This window comes from Procambarus clarkii, chromosome 10 (genome assembly GCF_040958095.1).
Source record: "Procambarus clarkii isolate CNS0578487 chromosome 10, FALCON_Pclarkii_2.0, whole genome shotgun sequence".
Classification (NCBI taxonomy): Eukaryota; Metazoa; Arthropoda; class Malacostraca; order Decapoda; family Cambaridae; genus Procambarus; species Procambarus clarkii.
The window spans coordinates 29,366,634-29,388,928 of NC_091159.1; the positions used below are offsets into that span (position 1 = coordinate 29,366,634).

At 45.2% G+C, this 22,295-nt stretch overlaps 1 protein-coding gene and 1 non-coding gene across 2 annotated transcripts in view; one reads left to right on the plus strand and one right to left on the minus strand.

Moving 5' to 3' along the window:
- LOC123745838 (alpha-(1,3)-fucosyltransferase C) overlaps nt 1–22,295 on the minus strand; it is a 55,574-nt gene that overhangs the window by 22,995 nt on the left and 10,284 nt on the right. The gene's annotated exons all lie outside the window — the stretch shown is intronic.
- TRNAL-CAG (transfer RNA leucine (anticodon CAG)) lies at nt 735–818 on the plus strand. Its single transcript has one exon. It is a non-coding gene; the product is annotated as a tRNA-Leu (tRNA).

A 22,295-nucleotide genomic window follows, 5' to 3' on the forward strand; every position in this document is an offset into this window, starting at 1 on the left:
CCGCAAGCACAATTAGGTGAGTACAATTAGGTGAGTACACACACACACACACACACACACACACACACACACACACACACACACACACACACCCACACCACACCACACACACACACACCACACACACACACACACACACACACACACACACACACACACACACACACACACACACACACACACACACACACCCACACCACACCACACACACACACACACACACACACACACACACACACACCACACACACACACACCACACACACACACACCACACACACACACACACACACACACACACACACACACACACACACACACACACACACACACGCATACCCGGGACCAAAGAGCCAGAGCTCAACCCCCGCCAGAACTCAAACACAACTAGGTGAGTACACACACTCACGTCAAAATACTTCACTTCCAACGCCTGTACAACAGGACAAGTAGGCTGGGTATTTATTAAATTTGTTCATGTATTATGCACCACATACCCACACTATGGGTGCTAATGGGGAAAGGTTACAGACGCACATAATGATACACAAGTTACAAACGTTTTATATATATATATATATATATATATATATATATATATATATATATATATATATATATATATATATATATATATATCTGTTACACATTTACTCATAATACAGCCCACACCTATCCAATGGAGAGGGGGGGGGGGGGTTACGGAAATTTTACAATCACTACCTAAGTCACTATGTCAGGGTGGCCGAGCGGTCCAAGGCGCTGCGTTCAGGTCGCAGTCCGGTCTTCCGGGCGTGGGTTCGAATCCCACTCCTGACAAGTATCTTTTCTTTTCTTATGTATTTTGTTATTCCAGGGCGCCTGACAGCTGAGTGGACAGCGTTTCCGATTCGTAGTCCTGAGGTTCCGGGTTTGATCCCCGGTGGAGGCGGAGACAAATGGGCAGTTTCTTTCACCCTGATGGCCCTGTTACCTAGCAGTAAATAGGTACCTGGGAATTAGACAGCTGCTACGGGTTGCTTCCTGGGGGTGTGTAACAAAAAGGAGGCCTGATTGAGGACCGGGCCGCGGGGACGCTAAGCCCCGAAATCATCTCAAGATAACCTATAGTAAGCAAACTCTGGATATTGTGTTAAGAGTTCAGGTAGTACCTCATTTTGAATGAAATAGACATATATGAAACATAGAATTATCTCTATATTTTGAAAAAAATCCAAATTCAGTAACCTAGTGAATAGGTAATACTAGGTAATCTAGATAGGTTATCTACTATTATTATTAATTATATTGTTATAATAATTATTATAAAAATAATTGTTGTATTATAATAATTATCAGTCTTCCTTCTGCTGGGTCGTGAAGGAGGTCGGCCTCGGGTGAAAGACGGCTGTGACGATCTCTGTCTGGGACCCGTAGGTGCGGGACCGGGACGTCCACCTCCTGGGGCTCGTGCGGCCCCCCAGGCTCTGCTTCAGGAGGCTGGGGTCGTTCTTGCCCCTTGCTGGGGTGGTTCTTCTCCGGCCCCGACCACGGCGGTCTTCGGGTTTGGAGTCCCTTTCACCAACTTCGAAGTCAACTCCGGAGCTCACAGTTCCTGTGGCGGCGCTGGAACCAATCGTATTGGCGTTTCCGTTTCCAGTGAAGACTTTCGGCACCGTGAAGAGCGGGGACCTGCTGCTTGGGTAACAGCTTCTCCGTATCAACGTACCCTGGCTTTGCGCCCTAGAGAGGCCACTCTAGACCGACAACCAGAGCACAACTCCATAGTCTCCTGAGACTGATGGATGCCTACTACCTAGTGGAAGCGGCATGGTCGAAGACCGGGCCGCGGGGATGTTAAGCCCCAAAATCATCATAAGGTAGTATTGTAAGGTATGTAGGAATTGTTCTGGTGGCAGAGTTTACATTTGGTGAAGTCTATATGGTGTTGGTGTAAGTAGGTGTAGGTAGGTGGTGTCACCTCCGGCAGGAATATACTTGTACCCGAGCCTAAACCTTGCAGAAGTAAGTTCGAGATCTGCTGACCTTCCTGGATGACTCACAGTAGTATTAATCACAGATGGAGTAACTAGAGTGAATGTCACCTTGTCTCGGGCCTACTAAATGTTGTCGCAGTTGTGGCTATATTACTACTTTTTTTTCTTTTAATTTGTATAAACCAAAATAGATGACAAAGCATACAATACAAAGACACCGAAGCACCAACATCCATAAATGCAACAAACAGCAAAACAAGTACAAAAGCCACAGCAAAATGCAAAACTTAAATGAACATATTACGGCAAAACACAGCACAAATGGCATATAGCAAACAACGTTAACGGGAAAAACATGAAACAACACAGAGAAATACATGAGCACACACACGAGTACCCGCACGACCCAGACGGGGCGCACCTGGTAATATACAATAAACCACACAGGACGCAAAAGAAACATCAGAAACAAAAGGCACAAAATGAAAAATAAAATTGCTAAAAACACACACAACCCACGGAACACCCAACACACACAACCCACGGAACACCCAACACACACAACCCACGGAACACCCAACACACACAACCCACGGAACACCCAACACACACAACCCACGGAACACCCAACACACACAACCCACGGAACACCCAACACACACAACCCACGGAACACCCAACACACACAACCCACGGAACACCCAACACACACAACCCACGGAACACCCAACACACACAACCCACGGAACACCCAACACATACAGTACAAACATTCAAACACCGGACCGGACCACTCAGGAACCGGAACACTCGTCAGCCACACCCCAAACACACATGAAAGAACATACCGGAACACGCAGGACCCGGCAAAAAGAAAAAAAACACACACACATCAGAAAACACACACTAACGTTCAATTTCGCACAAGTCCTCCACACATCCAATGAGAAACTAAACAGAGAGGATCACACTCACACAACCCTACTATTACTACCCAGGGCAGCAGCGCACCCAACAGAAGGGTCCCTCAACCCCATCCCCAAAAATTACTGGAGAGGGAGCCACATCGGCAAGTGTACCCGCAGAACTCTTCTGGAGCCTTACAAACAAGTAGCCCCCTACTGACTCTTCCTGGACCCCCTTCACAAGATCCCACAAATCCACATTCTGTGTACCTCCAGGTGGTGAACCACTTCCACGAACGTTAGGGACTCCATCATCCGTCACAGACACGCCCCCACCAGAAGGCGGAATATGCGAGTCGGTCACACTGCACAGCCGTCAAGGAAGGGGGAGTGCTGAGTTTCAACCTCCTCCTTGCATCTAGGACATTCTGAAGCGAACCCTACGTCTATTCAATATTTTATTATATATCTGTGAGTCGCTTCACACACAAACACATCACAGTTATGTCTTCAGGAGTTGAATACAATCAAGGATGACAGTCACTTGCAATTAACGTGTCAACGTTGGATAAATAGACTCGTTTGAGTGCGAAGAGTTATGACAATTCTGTCTGAAGACTGAGTATGTCCAGTTAACTGTTCAACTCTCCCACAAGTACTTCATTCATAATGATGTGCTGCCCGAAATCTTAGCGAACAATCCAAAATTTGCTTACTGTAGGTAATGCATGCACATGACTGTAAAGCTGCCGCCCAGTTGGGTGGGTGTGGAGCAAGACTAGTAACTGTGTGACTCACCATAGATGTAAAGTGCCTTGTATAGTGACTGTTGTGAGCCTCTTGTTGATCACTTGTGACACAAAAGATATATATATATATATATATATATATATATATATATATATATATATATATATATATATATATATATATATATATGTATGTATATGTATATATATATATATATATATATATATATATATATATATATATATATATATATATATATATGAGTATGTGTACATGTATATATAACATTTTACTGAGTGGGGTAGTTAACTGCCCACTCAGTAAAGTAGACGTCTCTCGTTGTGACAACTGCCCTTCAGGTGCCAGTAGAGTGGTGTAGGAAGCACCAGTAGAGTGGTGCAGGAAGCACCAGTAGAGTGGTGCAGGAAGCACCAGTAGAGTGGTGCAGGAAGCACCAGTAGAGTGGTGCAGGAAGCACCAGTAGAGTGGTGCAGGAAGCACCAGTAGAGTGGTGCAGGAAGCACCAGTAGAGTGGTGTAGGAAGCACCAGTAGAGTGGTACAGGAAGCACCAGTAGAGTGGTACAGGAAGCACCAGTAGAGTGGTACAGGAAGCACCAGTAGAGTGGTGCAGGAAGCGCCATTAGAGTGGTACAGGAAGCACCAGTAGAGTGGTACAGGAAGCGCCAGTAGAGTGGTGCAGGAAGCACCAGTAGAGTGGTACAGGAAGCACCAGTAGAGTGGTACAGGAAGCGCCAGTAGAGTGGTACAGGAAGCACCAGTAGAGTGGTACAGGAAGCGCCAGTAGAGTGGTACAGGAAGCACCAGTAGAGTGGTACAGGAAGCACCAGTAGAGTGGTACAGGAAGCACCAGTAGAGTGGTGCAGGAAGCACCAGTAGAGTGGTACAGGAAGCGCCAGTAGAGTGGTGCAGGAAGCACCAGTAGAGTGGTGCAGGAAGCGCCAGTAGAGTGGTGCAGGAAGCACCAGTAGAGTGGTACAGGAAGCGCCAGTAGAGTGGTGCAGGAAGCACCAGTAGAGTGGTACAGGAAGCGCCAGTAGAGTGGTACAGGAAGCACCAGTAGAGTGGTACAGGAAGCACCAGTAGAGTGGTACAGGAAGCACCAGTAGAGTGGTACAGGAAGCGCCAGTAGAGTGGTACAGGAAGCACCAGTAGAGTGGTACAGGAAGCACCAGTAGAGTGGTACAGGAAGCGCCAGTAGAGTGGTACAGGAAGTGCCAGTAGAGTGGTACAGGAAGCACCAGTAGAGTGGTGCAGGAAGCACCAGTAGAGTGGTGCAGGAAGCACCAGTAGAGTGGTGCAGGAAGCACCAGTAGAGTGGTACAGGAAGCACCAGTAGAGTGGTACAGGAAGCGCCAGTAGAGTGGTACAGGAAGCACCAGTAGAGTGGTGCAGGAAGCACCAGTAGAGTGGTGCAGGAAGCACCAGTAGAGTGGTGCAGGAAGCACCAGTAGAGTGGTACAGGAAGCGCCAGTAGAGTGGTACAGGAAGCGCCAGTAGAGTGGTACAGGAAGCACCAGTAGAGTGGTGCAGGAAGCACCAGTAGAGTGGTGAAGGAAGCACCAGTAGAGTGGTGCAGGAAGCACCAATAGAGTGGTGAAGGAAGCACCAGTAGAGTGGTGCAGGAAGCACCATTGCACATAGTGTGAGAGAGGGAGCTCCTTATGACCAGAGCATCAGTGTGACTTGAGGCATTGTTCTGCGCCTCCTGTTGACGCTTGTGTTACTCTTGAGTCATCATCTTGAGTGGGAAGGAAGGGAGGGGTAGTAGTGGGAAGGGAGGGGTAGTAGTGGGAAGGGAGGGGTAGCAGTGGGAAGGGAGGGGTATTAGTGGGAAGGGAAGGGTAGTAGTGGGAAGGGAGGGGTAGAAATTTAGAAATTGTGTAATCTCTCATGGTGCAGGGAAGTGCTGTTGTTGTTGTTGATCTTGGCAGAGATCATGAACCTAATATATCCTGAATACAACTGCAGTTCTGTAATCCATTGTGAGGGCTGCTGACCGATACAGAAGGCTTGGAGTCAGTGCAGGGGGTTGGGGGTGGGTTAGCCCAAGCATCTTGGTACCAATTAAAGCGCTGATTTCAGTGATTTGACATTTTATACATGGGATGTTTAGTTCCTTTCTCATGTTTAGTAATTTAGTTATACGGAGGGCGTCCGGGATGATCCTCATGGCTTCATTTTGTATCTGTTCCAGACCTCCAAGCATCGTTTCAGCGACTTGAGCAAGCAGAGGTACAGTACAGTCTATTAATGATCTTATATATATGAAATATATATTGATCACTTGATAATGATCTTGTATGTGAAAGATACGTCATTTTTTGCAGTTCTCACATTAGCGCCACAGCTGGCGGTCTGTGAATAGCTATTTGCAAATAGCTGGAGGGTGTCAAGGTTGTGGAAGGCTATGGGGGTGAGAACCTTGAGAGCCTTGAGCCTCTCTCACTACGTTGACAACCTTGTCTGGCTATAACGTGGTGCTGGGACCTCAAGACGATGGTATTTGAATCTGGGCATAAAGTGCCTACCCTGTTCCACTTAGCTGAGAAGTAGACGATTGGAACAAGCTAATTGAGATGGTGGTGGATGCCAAACTCGTCGGTTGTTTCAAAACAATTAAGCAATTAAGATTGCCAGAGATCCCATTACAGTGATATTGCCAAGAAAAACTGAGTTCTGTGTTACTTACAGGAGGAAACAGGAGAAGCAAAAAATGGCATCACAGAACACTCTGCTACCTCGAAGAACTTCACCTGCCTGAACAAGCCCGTGAGGTCATGCCTGTAGAGAGGTTACCTCCCTGGGAGGATGACATGCAGAATTATCATCAATGAAATGGCAACAAAAAAATCCAACATGATACCACAAGAAATGAGGCACAAGTATCTCGAGGACATTTATAAGGAAACCGGAGATGAATTAGATCAAATCTACACTGATGGGTCATCTAATCCTGTCAATGGCAGGACTGGCACAGCATATACTGTAATTAGGAATAATGCCTTTCAACGCAGAAACGAAGTAAAAGTACGCATTAAGAACTATGCCTCTTCATCGCAAGCAGAGCTAACTGCCATTGTTATGGCGTTAAAATTCCTTAAACGAAAACAACAATGTTGCTGTGATCTGCACTGACTCAAAAGCAACGCTACAAAGACTAAAAAAAATCAGGCAGAAGATCTTGCTCTAGTCGCTGAAATCAAGAGAGCTGTGAGGGTACTAACCAACCAGGGAAGAGTCGTCAGGTTCCTGTGGATCCCCTCCCATATTGGAATATGTGGAAATGAACGAGCAGATGTGCTGGCTGCTGAAGGCGCTGAAAGAGACCATATTGAATACTTCATATCCAAGACTCTTCTACAAACTGGAGGTATTGTCAGGTAATATCGTGACAAGGTTACTGAGGATAGAAGCACAAACCAGTGAATCTGTACACTGGTACAACATGGTTGCAGCTGGCACCCCCAATCATCATGGACGAAGAGGAGGTGGCCGCGGGAGAGAATCATTAATAGCAAGAATCCGTCTTCGATGCAAATATCCATTGAGATTCGAAATGGAAACAACAGTTGAGCAGAGGAGTTGCAGAATCAGTGGTAAGAGTGACGGACACCGCCTTGACCACTATCTATGAGACTGAGAACATTTGAGACATTAGAAATATGTGTTGAATATAATTAATATAAACCCCATATTGATTGAGTTAGGAAAATACCATTTGTCAAACATAGTTACTGTTATTAAAAGATTCCTCCATTTTCCACCCGCATGATAACGTAAGATTTTAAGGGTTGACGAATGTTAATGTTCTTATTTGAGAAGCTATTCACTTGAGCCAGTTAAGCAAGTCCCAGCTGTGTCTGGGTACAAGTGACAGGATGAACAACCCAGCTGGTTTTCTTCCTATTGCGGAGTGTTGTACAGGCTGCTACGGCCGAATATTCCCCCTCAGGACGAGTGGCGCGGCCCAGTAAACTCGCTGGTAACTGCGGGAAAACTGCCTAAAGCAAGTTTGCAAGATACTTTTGTTTTGTTTTGCCTCGGGGCAAAACAAAACAAAAATGACAAAGAGTACTGGGAAGACGGGACACCACGAGCGTAGCTCTCGTCCTGTAACTACACTTAAAAATAAAAATAAATAAAATGTTTATTTAGGTAAGGTACATACATACAATAAATTTTTACAAAGATTGGTTGACTTATAGGTAGAGCTAGTACATACAATGCCTAAAGCCACTATTACGCAAAGCGTTTCGGGCATAACTTAGGTATTCACACACACCCATGCACACACACTCAACGCCAAGCGCGCGCACACACATGTGCACATACACCAAATGTCAAGCGCGCGCATGCACACACACACACGCGTGCACATATACACACACACGCGCAGACACACGCACGCACACATACACACACGCACGAACGCACACACACGCACGAACACACACACACGCACGCACACATGTGCGTGCTGGTCATGAGGGACCTAAATCATGGAGAGATTAATTGGGAAACAAGGAATCCCCATGGCGGGGAGGAAACGTGGGGAGCGAAGTTAGTAGACGTTATTGGCAGGAATTTCCAAACACAGCATGTGAAGGAAGACACAAGGGAAAGAGGAGGGGATACGCCGAGCCTATTAGACCTGATTTTCACCCAGAATGTGGAAGACATCGAAAATTTGGAATATGAAATTCCACTAGGAGCCAGTGACCATTGTGTCCTAGTCTTTGACTACATGATGGAACTCAAAGTTGTGACCAAAGGACAAGAGGTCCAGGAAAGGAGAGTTAATTACAGGAAAGGGGGACTACAGGAGGATAAGGGACTACCTGGAAGAAGTGCAGTAGGAGGAAGAAATTAGAGATAAAACAGTGCAAGATGTGATGAACCAAGTCATATGGAAATGCAAGGAGGCTGAAGAGAGATTTATTCCAACAGTAAAGGAAAAAAACAGGAGGGAATATAATAATCCATGATTTAATAGACAGTGTCAGAAAGCACAAATGGCCAGCAGGCGGGAGTGGAGGAAGTACAGAAGACAAAGGACAGAGGACAACAGGATTAGATGTAACAGAGCTAGGAATGATTACATTAACATAAGACGAGTATCGGAAAGAAATTACGAGAATGATATTGCAATCAAGGTGAAAAACAACCTAAACTACTACATAGCCATATAAGAAGGAAGATGTCGGTAAATGACCAAGTGACAAGACTGAGGAAAACACAAGGGGCATATACAGAAAGTGACAAGGAAATCTGCGAGGTACTGAATGCCAGTTTCCATGGAGTATTCACAACCGAGCCTGAGCAGCTACCATTGTTAGAAGAGATTACCCTAGACGGAAGACTGCCAGATATGGAGGTGACAGCAGAGGAGGTAATGAAACAGATGACAACACTGGATGCAACTAAAGCGGTTAGACCAGACAAAGTATCACCGTGGATACTAAAAGAGGCAGCGCAGGCTCTCAGCGTACGTGCCTCTGGTAATGATCTTTAATGAGTCACTTTTATCAGGAGTTGCTGGAAGAAGGCAAATGTCGTACCGATTTTCAAGAAAGAAGATAGGGAGGAGGCACTTAACTACAGACCCGTATCACTGACAAGCATCCCCTGCAAAACACTTGAAAGAATAATTAGGCTAAGACTTGTTGAGCACCTGGAGAGCATTGGGTTTGTAAACAAACGCCAACATGGGTTCTGGACAGGGAAATCTTGCCTAACAAATCTTTTGGAATTCTATGATAAAATAACAAGGATAAGGCAGGACAGAGAAGGCTGGGTAGACTGCATATTTCTAGACTGCCAGAAGGCCTTTGATTCAGTACCGCACATGAGACTGCTATACAAACTTGAGAGGCAGGCAGGAGTAAGCGGAAAGGCCCAAATATGGGTAAGGAACTACCTAACAAGAAGGAGCCAGAGAGTTATGGTAAGGGGCGAAAAGTCGGACTGGAGAACAGAAACGAGGGGAGTACCTAAAGGATCGGTGCTGGGACCAATCCTCTTTCTAATTTACGTAAATGATATGTATACAAGAGTGGAATCCTACATGTCAATGTTCGCGGATGACGCAAAATTAATGAGAAGAGTTGTGACAGATGAGGATTGTAGGATCCTCCAAGAGGACCTGGACAGGTTCCAGAGATGGTCAGAGAAATGGCTACTGGAGTTCAACACGAGTAAATGTAAAATTATGGAAATGAGATCAGGTGATAGGCGACCAAAGGGACAGTACACAATGAAGGGAACTGCCTACCAGTAACGATTCGAGAAAGAGACCTGGGAGTGGACGTAACACCTAATCTAACTCCTGAGGCACATATAAATAGGATAACGACAGCAGCGTACTCTGCACTGGCTAAAGTTAGAACTTCATTCAGAAACCTAAGTGAGGAGGCTTTTAGGGCGCTTTACACTGCCTACGTGAGACCAGTCTTAGAGCATGCTGCACCATCATGGATTCTCCACTTGAAGAAACACATAAGGAAACTGGAAAAGGTTCAGAAGTTTGCGACGAGGCTTGTCCCAGAGTTACGAGGGATGGGATATGAAAAGCGCCTGAAAGAACTGAACCTTACGACACTAGAAAAAAGAAGGGAGAGAGGAGATATGATAGGGACATATAAAATACTCAGGGGAATTGACAAAGTGGAAATAGATGAAATGTTCACACGTAATAATAACAGAACGAGGGGACATGGGTGGAAACTGGAAACTCAGATGAGTCACAGAGATGTTAGGAAGTTTTCTTTTAGCGTGAGAGTAGTGGAAAAATGGAATGCACTTAAGGAACAGGTTGTGGAAGCAAACTCTATTCAGAATTTTAAAACTTGATATGATAGGGAAATGGGACAGGAATCATTGCTGTAAACAACCGATGGCTAGAAAGGCAGGATCCAAGAGTCAGTGCTCGATCCTGCAAGCACAAATAAGTGAGTACAAATAGGTGGGTGCACACCCGCACGCACAAATGCACATACACGCACACACGCATGCACACACACACTAGGTGAGTACACAAGACCAAGAGGTCAACGTTCACGATTCACAGTCGACAGATACTGGTTCAATTCTCTACCGAAACAGAAATTGGCAGAGTTTCTTTCACGTGATGCGTCTGTTTACCTAGAAGTACATATACGGAAGTTTTGCCAATGTGTGTGTTACATCCTGGGTTAGGTCATTAGTAGACGACCTAAGGTGATGGAGGGGGGGGGGATGACCCCCGATAAGCCTAATAGCCTTCCCGTGCCTGATAAGGAGAAACAGTAAGATGAACCATATAGGCTTTAGGCAGAGTACTGGACCCGGATACGTTATTCAAGACAATATTTTCCCCAGGATGATCTATATAGATAAACCTATGGCAGGGGTACTATACCCGGGTAGGCTAGTGAACGCCTTGTTTTTCCCAGGGCGAGATATATATAGCAGGTTGCCGCCGGCTCCGCCACACAATCGCTCTCATTTTGGCTGCGTTTTCCTCTTGATGAGAGATGTATACTCATCATGTTGACTTAGTTATGTATACTCATCATGTTGACTTAGTTATGTATGCTCATCATGTTGACTTAGTTATGTATACTCATCATGATGGCTTGGTCATGTATACTCATCATGTATACTTGGTCATGTATACTCATCATGTATACTTGGTCATGTACCGACATAGGCGTGGTGAGGTGTCATAATACATGGGGACAAGGACTAAAACACATTAACATGCAAGACAATTAAGACAATAACTAGGTATTGTGTGTCTTGTCAGAGTCACTTGACTGTGAACACTGGTCAACTTGACAGTGAACACTGGTCAACTTGACAGTGAACACTGGTCAACTTGACAGTGATCACTGGTCAACTTGACAGTGATCACTGGTCAACTTGACGGAGCAACACCTCCACACTTCCTGAGTGGTCGCTTGGGTGTCTAATGTAATTATTTTAACATTTAACTAATTTAATTAAAAATTTGTTTAACATTTAGTGTCTAATTTAACATTTATGAAGCCTCGTGCGTCACTTTTTTGAGGCATGTGTTACTGAATATGTCCAATAGGGATTTATAAATGATTCTAGTATGGGTCTTATGCGTGCGGGTAAAGAACATGTTTCACTAAAGCACGCCTTGGCATCCTCAGAGGCAGAGGGAAAGGGAATAATAAAAGAGCAGACATCAGTCTATTCACCTGGGTTCTAGGAGACTCGAACCGTGGACCCCAAGTCTGCGAGGCCAAAGCTCTATGGACCGAGCTATTGAGTAGTCTTTTTAGGTATGAAGAGAGGTGTGGTGCTCGTCTTGAGGGGAACTGGGTTATAGTCTTGTCCGGCTTTCTCATTAGTGGGCTCCGGCCAGCAGGTATTGTGTAAACTGGCACTTATGTCTTGGTCTTGTAGCTGGTAGCATGTACCTAAGCTGGCTGTTGATACATCAGGAGAGTGCTTAATGTGAAGTGCTTCAGCTATGTTTTAGTCATGTATTGTGCACCCAATACCCATATCCCATCCCGTGGACGGTGGTGGCAAGGGTTAATATGTTTAAGCTCCTATTGGTGTTGTATCTGTTGATTATTTCCTTATCTTTGGGCAGCAAATATCTGGCAATAGTCTGGTTATAAAGACAATTTAGATTTATTTTGTTAGGAGAATTCACGGCAAGATTATGGGGTGTTGTCCCCTCGACATGGGGTAAACAGGTGCCTACTCATTAGCAGTGGTGTCAGCGGAGCCCGCATACAACAACCACAGGGCTTAACCACGGTGGTGCTCTCACCTGGCCTCCACCTCACCTGGCCTCCACCTCACCTGGCCTCCACCTCACCTGGCCTCCACCTCACCTGGCCTCCACCTCACCTGGCCTCCACCTCACCTGGCCTCCACCTCACCTGGCCTCCACCTCACCTTCGACCTAATTTGCTTGGCATAATTGGTGACAGGGCGGCGAAGGGCACCTCCATATGACATGAAGGTTAATAAATCATCACTTGCACAAGATGGGCGGGCCTTTACTGCTTAACCAATAAATCTATTACTGAAAAATATAATATATGCACCCAGAGGTGCATTTCGTTTCTTGGTGTATACTCACTTGGTATATTCTCTAGCATATACTTGCAAGGTGGTTTGTAAGGTGTTGGTGCAGTTTAAGTAACTACACCCACACACATGTTGATGGTCTTTAAGCTCAACAGTAAATCTATCGTCCGTAGATGTGATCCAAAAGTCTATCACAACACTTCAGTCACCTTTGGTAGAGTGGTCACTAACTCGCAATATGTATTCTAACTGATCTCTCGCCCTGGTCATGCAAGACCCAAGATAATGCATGATAGCATCTTAGAAGTGCAGTAGAATGGCCACATCAGTGAAAGAAAATCAACTAAATTCAAATAAAAGACCATCAATCAAAAACTGAAGGTTGTCATTCATGGTGTCATTCACACGGACACTCATGTACTCATAGCCAGGGGGGGGGGGCAGAGTGGTTGTACTCACCGCGGAGATGGGAGAGTTGCTGTCGTGAGTGTTGCATGTAGGAGGGTTACCACTGACGCTTTGGCGTCCAAAGGAGCAAAGAAATTATCTTCACTTTTCCTGGTAAGACGAAAAAATATCCCCCCCAACCTCTCCCCTCAAAAAAAAAAAACTCCACAGGTGCCAATTTAGTCTTCAGAAGGCGGACCAGATCTCAAGGACATTAAGAACTCTCGGTGAAGGGTGCGGACAAGCAGTAGCACAGATGGTTATGAGAGAGCAGGTACTAGTTCAAACACTGTAAGCAAAGGGTTACATTCATTACACAAGTAGAATGTTACCAGGAGTACAGCAGGTAGTGATGGTGGCGACATGTGGAGCCGTGTGTTCATGTTGTTATGCAGTCTCAGCCCGCATTGGATTGGGGGTGGGGAGGGTGAGAAGTTACGAGGGAGATTATATATATATATATATATATATATATATATATATATATATATATATATATATATATATATATATATATATATATATATATATATATATATATATATTTATATATATATATTTATATATATATATATATATATATATATATATATATATATATATTTATATATATATATTTATATATATATATATATTTATATATATATTTATATATATATATATATATATATATATATATATATATATATATATATATATATATATATATATATATATATATATATAGGGGTACCACTTCTGATTGGGTTTGTAGTGACCCCTGACCTCGAAGAAGACAATATGCAGCATCCGGGGGAGCCTTGTGGGGCACCCGCGTACACCCGCATATTGTCTTCTCCTACCACCCCTCTATGTTTTTTTGTATTTCGTATTTTTATTTTATTGTATTTAAAACATCATAACACAAAAAAGGGTTACAACATTGGTTACGTGTAAGGTACAAGGCTGCTTGTGACAGGTTGTCGAATTCCTCCAGCTCCTCAGATGGCGGGCAGGAACCATGGATGCATTGTGCATTTCCACTCTGGATTGCCACACTAAGGCGCTGAAAGAGGAAACTGGCGGCTCTAGGTTCACAATTTGTTTCAATTAGCTTAGAACCCAACTCCTTCAATAAACTTGCAGCACTTTTACCCCAGGCACCAAGTGTCTCTGAGGCAATGGGGACAAAATTGTAGTGGTGATCAAGATATCTGTATTTACGAGACTTGGCTGATTCCCGGTGATTGGCAGCACCTCGTGCCTGTGCAGCACTGAAGTCAACATAGGTGTTGGCTAAAGTTGAAACGCAGGTGTAGTCCCACACCAACTGTCTACCATTCTTCCAAGGGTTCACCGTGATCCCGTCTGGGCGACAGACAGGCTCATCAGAGTTGCGGGGCATTAGGTAACGGGGCTCTCCCTCTGCTGAACAACCGGCTGTAGTAAGGATTCTCTTAATAATGTAATTTACCTCGCTGTGTCTTGCATGCCAATCCTCCTGTGCTTGGCCGAGATGGCCATGCCGTCCGTACCTGTCGCCCACTGCCTCGCCGCCAATACACCTGTATTCGGTGTGGATTGGGGCAGCGAGCCGGGGAGCCACAGCAATTCGGAGGGCCTGCAGTGTGAGACGTGGGCCAATTGCTGACATTGGGGTTGCTAATAGGAAGTCCCCTGCATGGGGAGCTGCTACAGCTCTTATTCGGGCAGTGTCGTGTGATGTTGTCGCAGCTTCTAGGCATGTCCCAGCTGCTTGGTCAACAATGGGGCGACCCCAGCTCGATTGCTTGTGAGCTTCAGAAGATTGTGATTAGGATGCTGGTCCTGCAAGAGAGACCCATTTGATGGTGCACTCTGTAAAGCTGGGATCTTGTATCCCTGCCTGTTGACCTAGGTACTCAGGTAGGATTTCCTTCACCAGGTTGTCAGATGCCACTTAAGAGGACAGGAACGCTGGTACAGCAATTTGTGTTGCTGTGCGAACGCCGAGGCCCCCGAGTCTGACAGGGAAGGGAGGCTTGTTTCCACTGTGAGTCGCTGAGGGAAAGGTTGAGGGCTTTTTCCAACATTGATTTCAGCAGGTTGTCGTACTCTTCTAATATTAAACAATGGAGAACATCTAAGAAAGTAGGTCAGCCTGGGGAGGGACAAGCATCTGGTGATGAGGTAAAGTGCATCATGAGCATCAATGTCTTCATTCCTCTCGTTCATCCTCTTCAGGTCAGTGATCTTCTTATCAAGGACCTCGTCGATAGCGTTCCTTCCAAGAGGAGCACCTAGGAGTGTGCTGTCCTCAGGGTTGGTTATATGGATATCAGGCAAAACAAATTTTTTCGGTCTATTATGTGTTGGTTGGTGGAGGTTATTTCGCACTTGGAAGAGTTCAGGGTGAGGCCATAGACTTGCTCCTTGCTCCTGAATTATTCTTATGTCGTCCAAGAGTGAGGCTGGGGAGCCGGCTACAGTACCATCGTCCAAAAACCAAATGTTGAGCTCACTGGACAGGTTATCGGTGACTTCCTTGATAACTAGGCAGAAACGAAAAGGAGCAAGGGGGTCACCCTGCTGGACTACCTTCTTGTGATTCTATTTCATGTTCCCCGAAAAGCAGAGTTAGATTCTTGCTGTAGCATGAGTTTACAAACGGGTAGAGGGAAGGAAAAGGCGATGAACTGCACTGAGTACTGCATCCCTTCTAACCAGATTGAAAGCATTTTTAAAAATCAGTTTTATCAGGGTAATGTTGGCAAAGTAAGTTCTAGCTGCATGAGCTGCTGCCTCACACCCTTGAGGAATGCCAAATCCGAGCTGTTTCTGCTTCAGCATCAGTAAGATCCAAACCTATTGACTTGTAAATCCATCCATCTAACGATGTATCATTAAATACGAAAGCACTTAAGGAAATTCATATATATATATATATATATATATATATATATATATATATATATATATATATATATATATATATATTATTACAGGGTCCGAACTACTGACCTTCCCCAGGATGCAACAGTTGCCTTCACTCTTGGATGCCACCTATTTGCTGCTAGATGAACAGAAGTATCAGGTTAACGGGAAGGAAATGTGCCTAACCATGTCCGTCTTGCCCAGGAATCGAACCCAGGATCCCCAACTTGTGAGTCGAGAACGAATCCATCTTTACTAAGGAAACGCTTCATATTTTCTTTCTTTCCGCGCGTATATGGGTTGTGATATCAGTGTTCAGCCCGGCTATTGTGACTTACACTCTGCACGTGGAGAATACATAATGAGGGCCAGCAAACAAGAGACGGGGCGAGAAACAAACACAGGGAGGGGGGAGGGGGGGAAACAAAAACACGGGACTGTAGACAGTGTCACCAGAGAGTGAAACTAAGGAAAGATACACACTCATCCTCAAACACAAACAGGGTAAAAATGGTCTAAAAAAGGGGGGTTATGGAAAATATAGACAGGGGCTAAAAAAGATAGTTCAACCATGAAACAGAAGGACTAGAAACGGGTGGGGGGGGGGTGAGTAGTAGAGGGAGAGAGAGGCAGAAGGTAGTGTTGAGTGTAACAGATCAACGGGACTGTTGCACAGCCATATCAGACCAGTTATCCACCTGCAGGAAGTGGACGTACGGAAAAGATAAGAAAGTGTGTGTGTGTGATGTTCTAAATGGAAGATGCAGACAATAAGTCATTCCTTATTCCCATACTTTAAACCTATTCCTATGTTCCACCTTATTCCCATACTTTAAACCTATTCCTATGTTCCACCTTATTCCTATACTTCAAACTTTTCCTATATCTAATCCTATTCCTCTTACCTTACACCTGTTCCTCAACTTTCCCGCCTACCATCTCGCTCTTCCATTCATCTCCCTCTCTTACCTTATAAATTTATTTTTATCAGTTACAGCCCCTTACGGGCTATTCATGGCCGTGCCACCTCTTGGGTGGCTTTATCTTTATCAATCAATCAATTACAGCCCCGCTCCTGTGCCACGTAAGTCCACGACGGGCTCTCCATAGCCTGGGCTACTTGCAACTTTGTTCCGAGTACCTGAATCTAAAACAACAACAACAACTCTTTTGTTTTCATCCACTTACGTGTTATTCATGCCCGTGCCACCTCTTGGGTGGCTTAATCTTCATCAATTAATCAATGTGTGTGTTTCCCTCACTCATCTTGATAATGGTTAAGAACGGACCGAAACGTCGCTAATTCTTATATTTTCGGATTTGTGGATTGTCTCTAAATTTTGTGTCCCTTGAGGCTTCCCTACATGGATACAGTCCCCTGTGGTGCTGCCCTACATGGATACAGTCCCCTGTGGTGCTGCCCTACATGGATACAGTCCCCTGTGGTGCTGCCCTACATGGATACAGTCCCCTGAGGTGCTGCCCTACATGGATACAGTCCCCTGTGGTGCTGCCCTACATGGATACAGTCCCCTGAGGTGCTGCCCTACATGGATACAGTCCCCTGAGGTGCTGCCCTACATGGATACAGTCCCCTGAGGTGATGCCCTACATGGATACAGTCCCCTGAGGTGATTCCCTACATGGATACAGTCCCCTGAGGTGCTGCCCTACATGGATACAGTCCCCTGTGGTGCTGCCCTACATGGATACAGTCCCCTGAGGTGATTCCCTACATGGATACAGTCCCCTGAGGTGCTGCCCTACATGGATACAGTCCCCTGAGGTGCTGCCCTACATGGATACAGTCCCCTGAGGTGCTGCCCTACATGGATACAGTCCCCTGAGGTGATTCCCTACATGGATACAGTCCCCTGAGGTGCTGCCCTACATGGATACAGTCCCCTGAGGTGCTGCCCTACATGGATACAGTCCCCTGAGGTGCTGCCCTACATGGATACAGTCCCCTGAGGTGCTGCACTACATGGATACAGTCCCCTGAGGTGCTGCCCTACATGGATACAGTCCCCTGAGGTGCTGCCCTACATGGATACAGTCCCCTGAGGTGCTGCCCTACATGGATACAGTCCCCTGAGGTGCTGCCCTACATGGATACAGTCCCCTGAGGTGCTGCCCTACATGGATACATAGCGCAGGTTGTCACGGAAGGTCAGCCAGTATTACACTTCACAATATCGCATGATGTGTCGTCTTTTCCAGAAACTTTTCTATTTTGTTATGTTTAGATGTGTTGTTATACTCAAGGAGAGTGCTATCATCTTCCTCAACTCCATCAATATTTGCCTTATAAATGTTGACGCAAGAATGTAAACACAGAAAATCAGCTGATCGCGTGACAAACATGGCGGCGGGATGATGATGGTGGTGTCGAGTTTAACTTTGAGAGCGTCGACGGCTGTGTTAAAAGGATTGGTGTTCAGTTTTCACCAGTAATGGTTGATATATTAGAACTGTTAATTGCATTTTATAACTATGTTAATGAACGATGAGCAGTTCATTGTCTGGAAAGACTACTCTAGACAACGTTTTTAATCTGACCATCTGATAACTCAGTGGCTCTCAGACCAACCTGTCCTTCCTACAGAGAACGTCGCTTTTCGCTCGTATGCGTTACATAACGTCGAAAATTGTCGTACTTTAAAATGGAGACGGCTGGCGAAAGTGACGTACTGTTCCGTTTTCCGTTTTGGGTTCTCTGGTAGGTCAGGGGAGGACACTTTAACCGTTTTTCCTGACCAGTTTTCTTGACGTTAGGAACTTTAGTAGGACGAGCTGCTAGACTGGGGGTATGTGCCCCCCCCCCCCACACCCTGCTTTCTCTCTACTGTATATATGTTCCAAGGTTGCTCTAGTGGCAGCCCGTTCGCCCGAGTGTTCCCATCGTCACTAAACTGATGAACTAAAATTGCCCGGACCTAACTTACCCGAGGAGCTACAAACAGAAAACGGGACATCCCGTCACTTTCGCAACCATTTTTCGTACATCGTCAGTTTTCAGCCTTAGGAGGCCTCCAAAATATGTATGAACATATAAAATATGTTATAAATATTAATATGAAAAAACAAATATAAAATATGCTATAAATATATAATATGAAAATATAAATAGGAACATATACATCTAAAATATGTATAAACATATACATATTTTGGCCTTATACGTCAACATGTACTCTTCGAGAGACCGGCTTGCTGTATATACCCACGGGAGACATCTTCCGTCACGCAGGGTGCAGTCGCACCTCCACAGATCTACCAGTATCATCTATTGATACTGGTGATGGCTCAAAAGGGCCACCACTTACGGGCTATTCATGCCCGTGCCACCTTTTGGGTGTCTTAATCTTCATCAATCTGTATATACCTGACTACTCTATTTTGTTTTTACATATGTGATTATATGATGATGTGTTAAGTGGATCAGTCGTGGTCTCGTTGAACTGTTCGTTCCGTTCTTGACTCACAAATCGCCGGGCGGAACGAACTGTCACCCCCCCCCCCCTAGTTTGATTACCGGACGGGACAGAAATGGTTGGGCATGTTTCCTTTCACCTATTACCGCTATTCACCTAGCCATAAATAGGTAGCCGGGAGTTAGGCAACGGGTGTGGGGTTGCATTCTGGAGAGGGTCAGTAATTCGACCTTAATGGCAGGGGCCCCGAGGCAAGCTTAAAGTGTGTGTGTGTGTACACATCTAGTTGTACTCACCTATTTGTACTTGTGGGAGTTGAGCTTTGGCTCTTTGGTCCCCGCCTCTCAACCGTCAGTCAACTGGTGTACAGATTCCTGAGCCTACTGGGCTCTATCATATCTACATTTAAAACAGTGTATGGAGTCAGCCTCCACCACATCACTGCCTAATGCATTCCATCCGTTAACTACTCTGACACTGAAAAAGTTCTTTCTAACGTCCTTGTGCTTCATGTGGGTACTCAGTTTCCACCTGTGTCCCCTTGTTCGCGTACCACCAGTGTTGAATAGTTTATCATTGTTTACCCGGTCGATTCCCCTGAGGATTTTGTAAGGTTGTGATCATGTCTCCCCCTACTCTTCTGTCTTCCAGTGTCGAAAGGTGCATTTTCCGCAGCCTTTCCTCGTAACTCATGCCTCTTAGTTCTGGGACTAGTCTAGTAGCATACCTTTGAACTTTTTCTAGTTTCGTCTTGTGCTTGACAAGGTATGGGCTCCATGCTGGGGCCGCATACTCCAGGATTGGTCTTACATATGTGGTATACAAGATTCTGAATGATTCCTTACACAAGGTTTCTGAACGCTGTTCTGATGTTAGCCAGCCTCGCATATGCCGCAGACGTTATTCTTTTTATGTGGGCTTCAGGAGACAGGTTTGGTGTGATATCAACTCCTAGATCTTTCTTTCTGTCCGTTTCATTAAGTATTTCATCTCCTATTCTGTATCTTATGTCTGGCCTCCTGTTTCCACTGCCTAGTTTCATTACTTTGCATTTACTCGGGTTGAACTTCAACAGCCATTTGTTGGACCATTCACTCAGTATGTCTAGGTAGCCTCCTACTATCATCCTCTGTTTCAATCCTCCTCATAATTTTTGCATCATCAGCAAACATTGAGAGAAACGAGTCTATACCTATGGGAGATCATTTACATATATCAGAAACAGTATAGGTCCAAGGACTGACCCCTGCGGGACTCCACTTGTAACGTCTCGCCAATCTGAGACCTCACCCCTCACATTGATTCGTTGTCTCCTGTTGCTTAGGTACTCCTTTATCCAATGGAGTACCTTCCCTTTCATCTCCAGCTTTTTCACTAGCCTCTTGTGTGGAGCCTGCATCTCCAGCTTTTTCACTAGCCTCTTGTGTTGTACTGTATCAAAGGCTTTCTAGCGATCCAAGAATATGCAGTCTGCCCACCCTTCTCTTTCTTGCCTGATTTTTGTTGCCTTGTCGTAGAATTCAACTAACCCTGTGAGGCAGGACCTGCCATCCCTGAACCCATGTTGATGCTGTGTTAGAGTTCTTTCGCTTCAGATGTTCGACTAGCTTTCTTCGCACAATCTTCTCCGTCAGCTTGCATGGTATGCAAGTTAAGGACACTGGCCTGTAGTTCAGTGCCTCCTGTCTATCCCCCTCTCTTGTATATCCGGACTTACGTTAGCTGCTTTCCAAATTTCTGGCAGTTCCCCTGTTGCCAGTGATTTTTTATACACTATGGAGAGTGGCAGGCACAGTTCATTCTGCTCCTTCCTTTAGTATCCAAGGGGAGATTCCATCTGTGCCTATAGCCTTTGTCACATCCAACTCTAGTAAACAATTCCTTACTTCCATGCTGGTAATCTCAAACTTTTCCAGTGGTTCCTGGTTAACTATTCCCTATCTTATCTCTGGAATTTCTCCTTGCTCTAAGGTGAAGACCTCCTGGAATTTCTTATTCAGTTCCTCACACACTTCCTTGTCGTTTGTAGTGAATCCTTCTGCCTCTATCCTTAATTTCATAACCTACTGTTGTTTTTCTCCTGATGTGGCTGTACAGCAATTTAAGGCTGAGTCTTTGCCTTGCTTGCGATGTCATTTTCGCATTGTCTTTCTGCCTCTCTTCTCATCCTGACATATTCATTCCTGGCATTCTGGTATCTTTCTCTGCTCTCCAGTGTCCTGTTATTCCTATAGTTTCTCCATGCTCTTTTACTTTGCTGCTTAGCTAGCCTACATCTCTGATTAAACCATGGGTTTCTCATCTTCATTTCTCTGTTTTCCTTTTGGACTGGGACAAACTTGTTTGCTGCTTCCTTGCATTTTTGCGTGATGTAGTCCATCATGTCTTGGGCCGTCTTTCCCCTAAGCTCTGTTTCCCATGCAATATCTGTTAGGAATTTTCTTATCTCCTCATAGTTTCCCTTCCGGTACGCCAACTTTTTGTTTTCCGTATACCTCCTCGAGTTCAATAACCCTTCTTCAATCAGGTACTCAAACACCAGTACACTGTGGTCGCTCATTCCTACTGAGGCCTCAAAACCGATTTCTCTTATGTTGGAGTTGTTCAGAGTGAAGACCAGGTCGAGTCTCGCTGGTTCGTAATTTCCTCTCATCCTTGTGGGTTCTCTGACATGCTGGGTTAAAAAGTTTCTAGCCACCATCTCCAATAGTTTGGTTCTCCACGTATCCTCGCCTCCATGCGGTTCCTTGTTTTCCCAGTCAATCCTGTGTGTGTCAATGTGTGTCAATCCCAGTCAATGTGTGTGTAATTACCTAAGT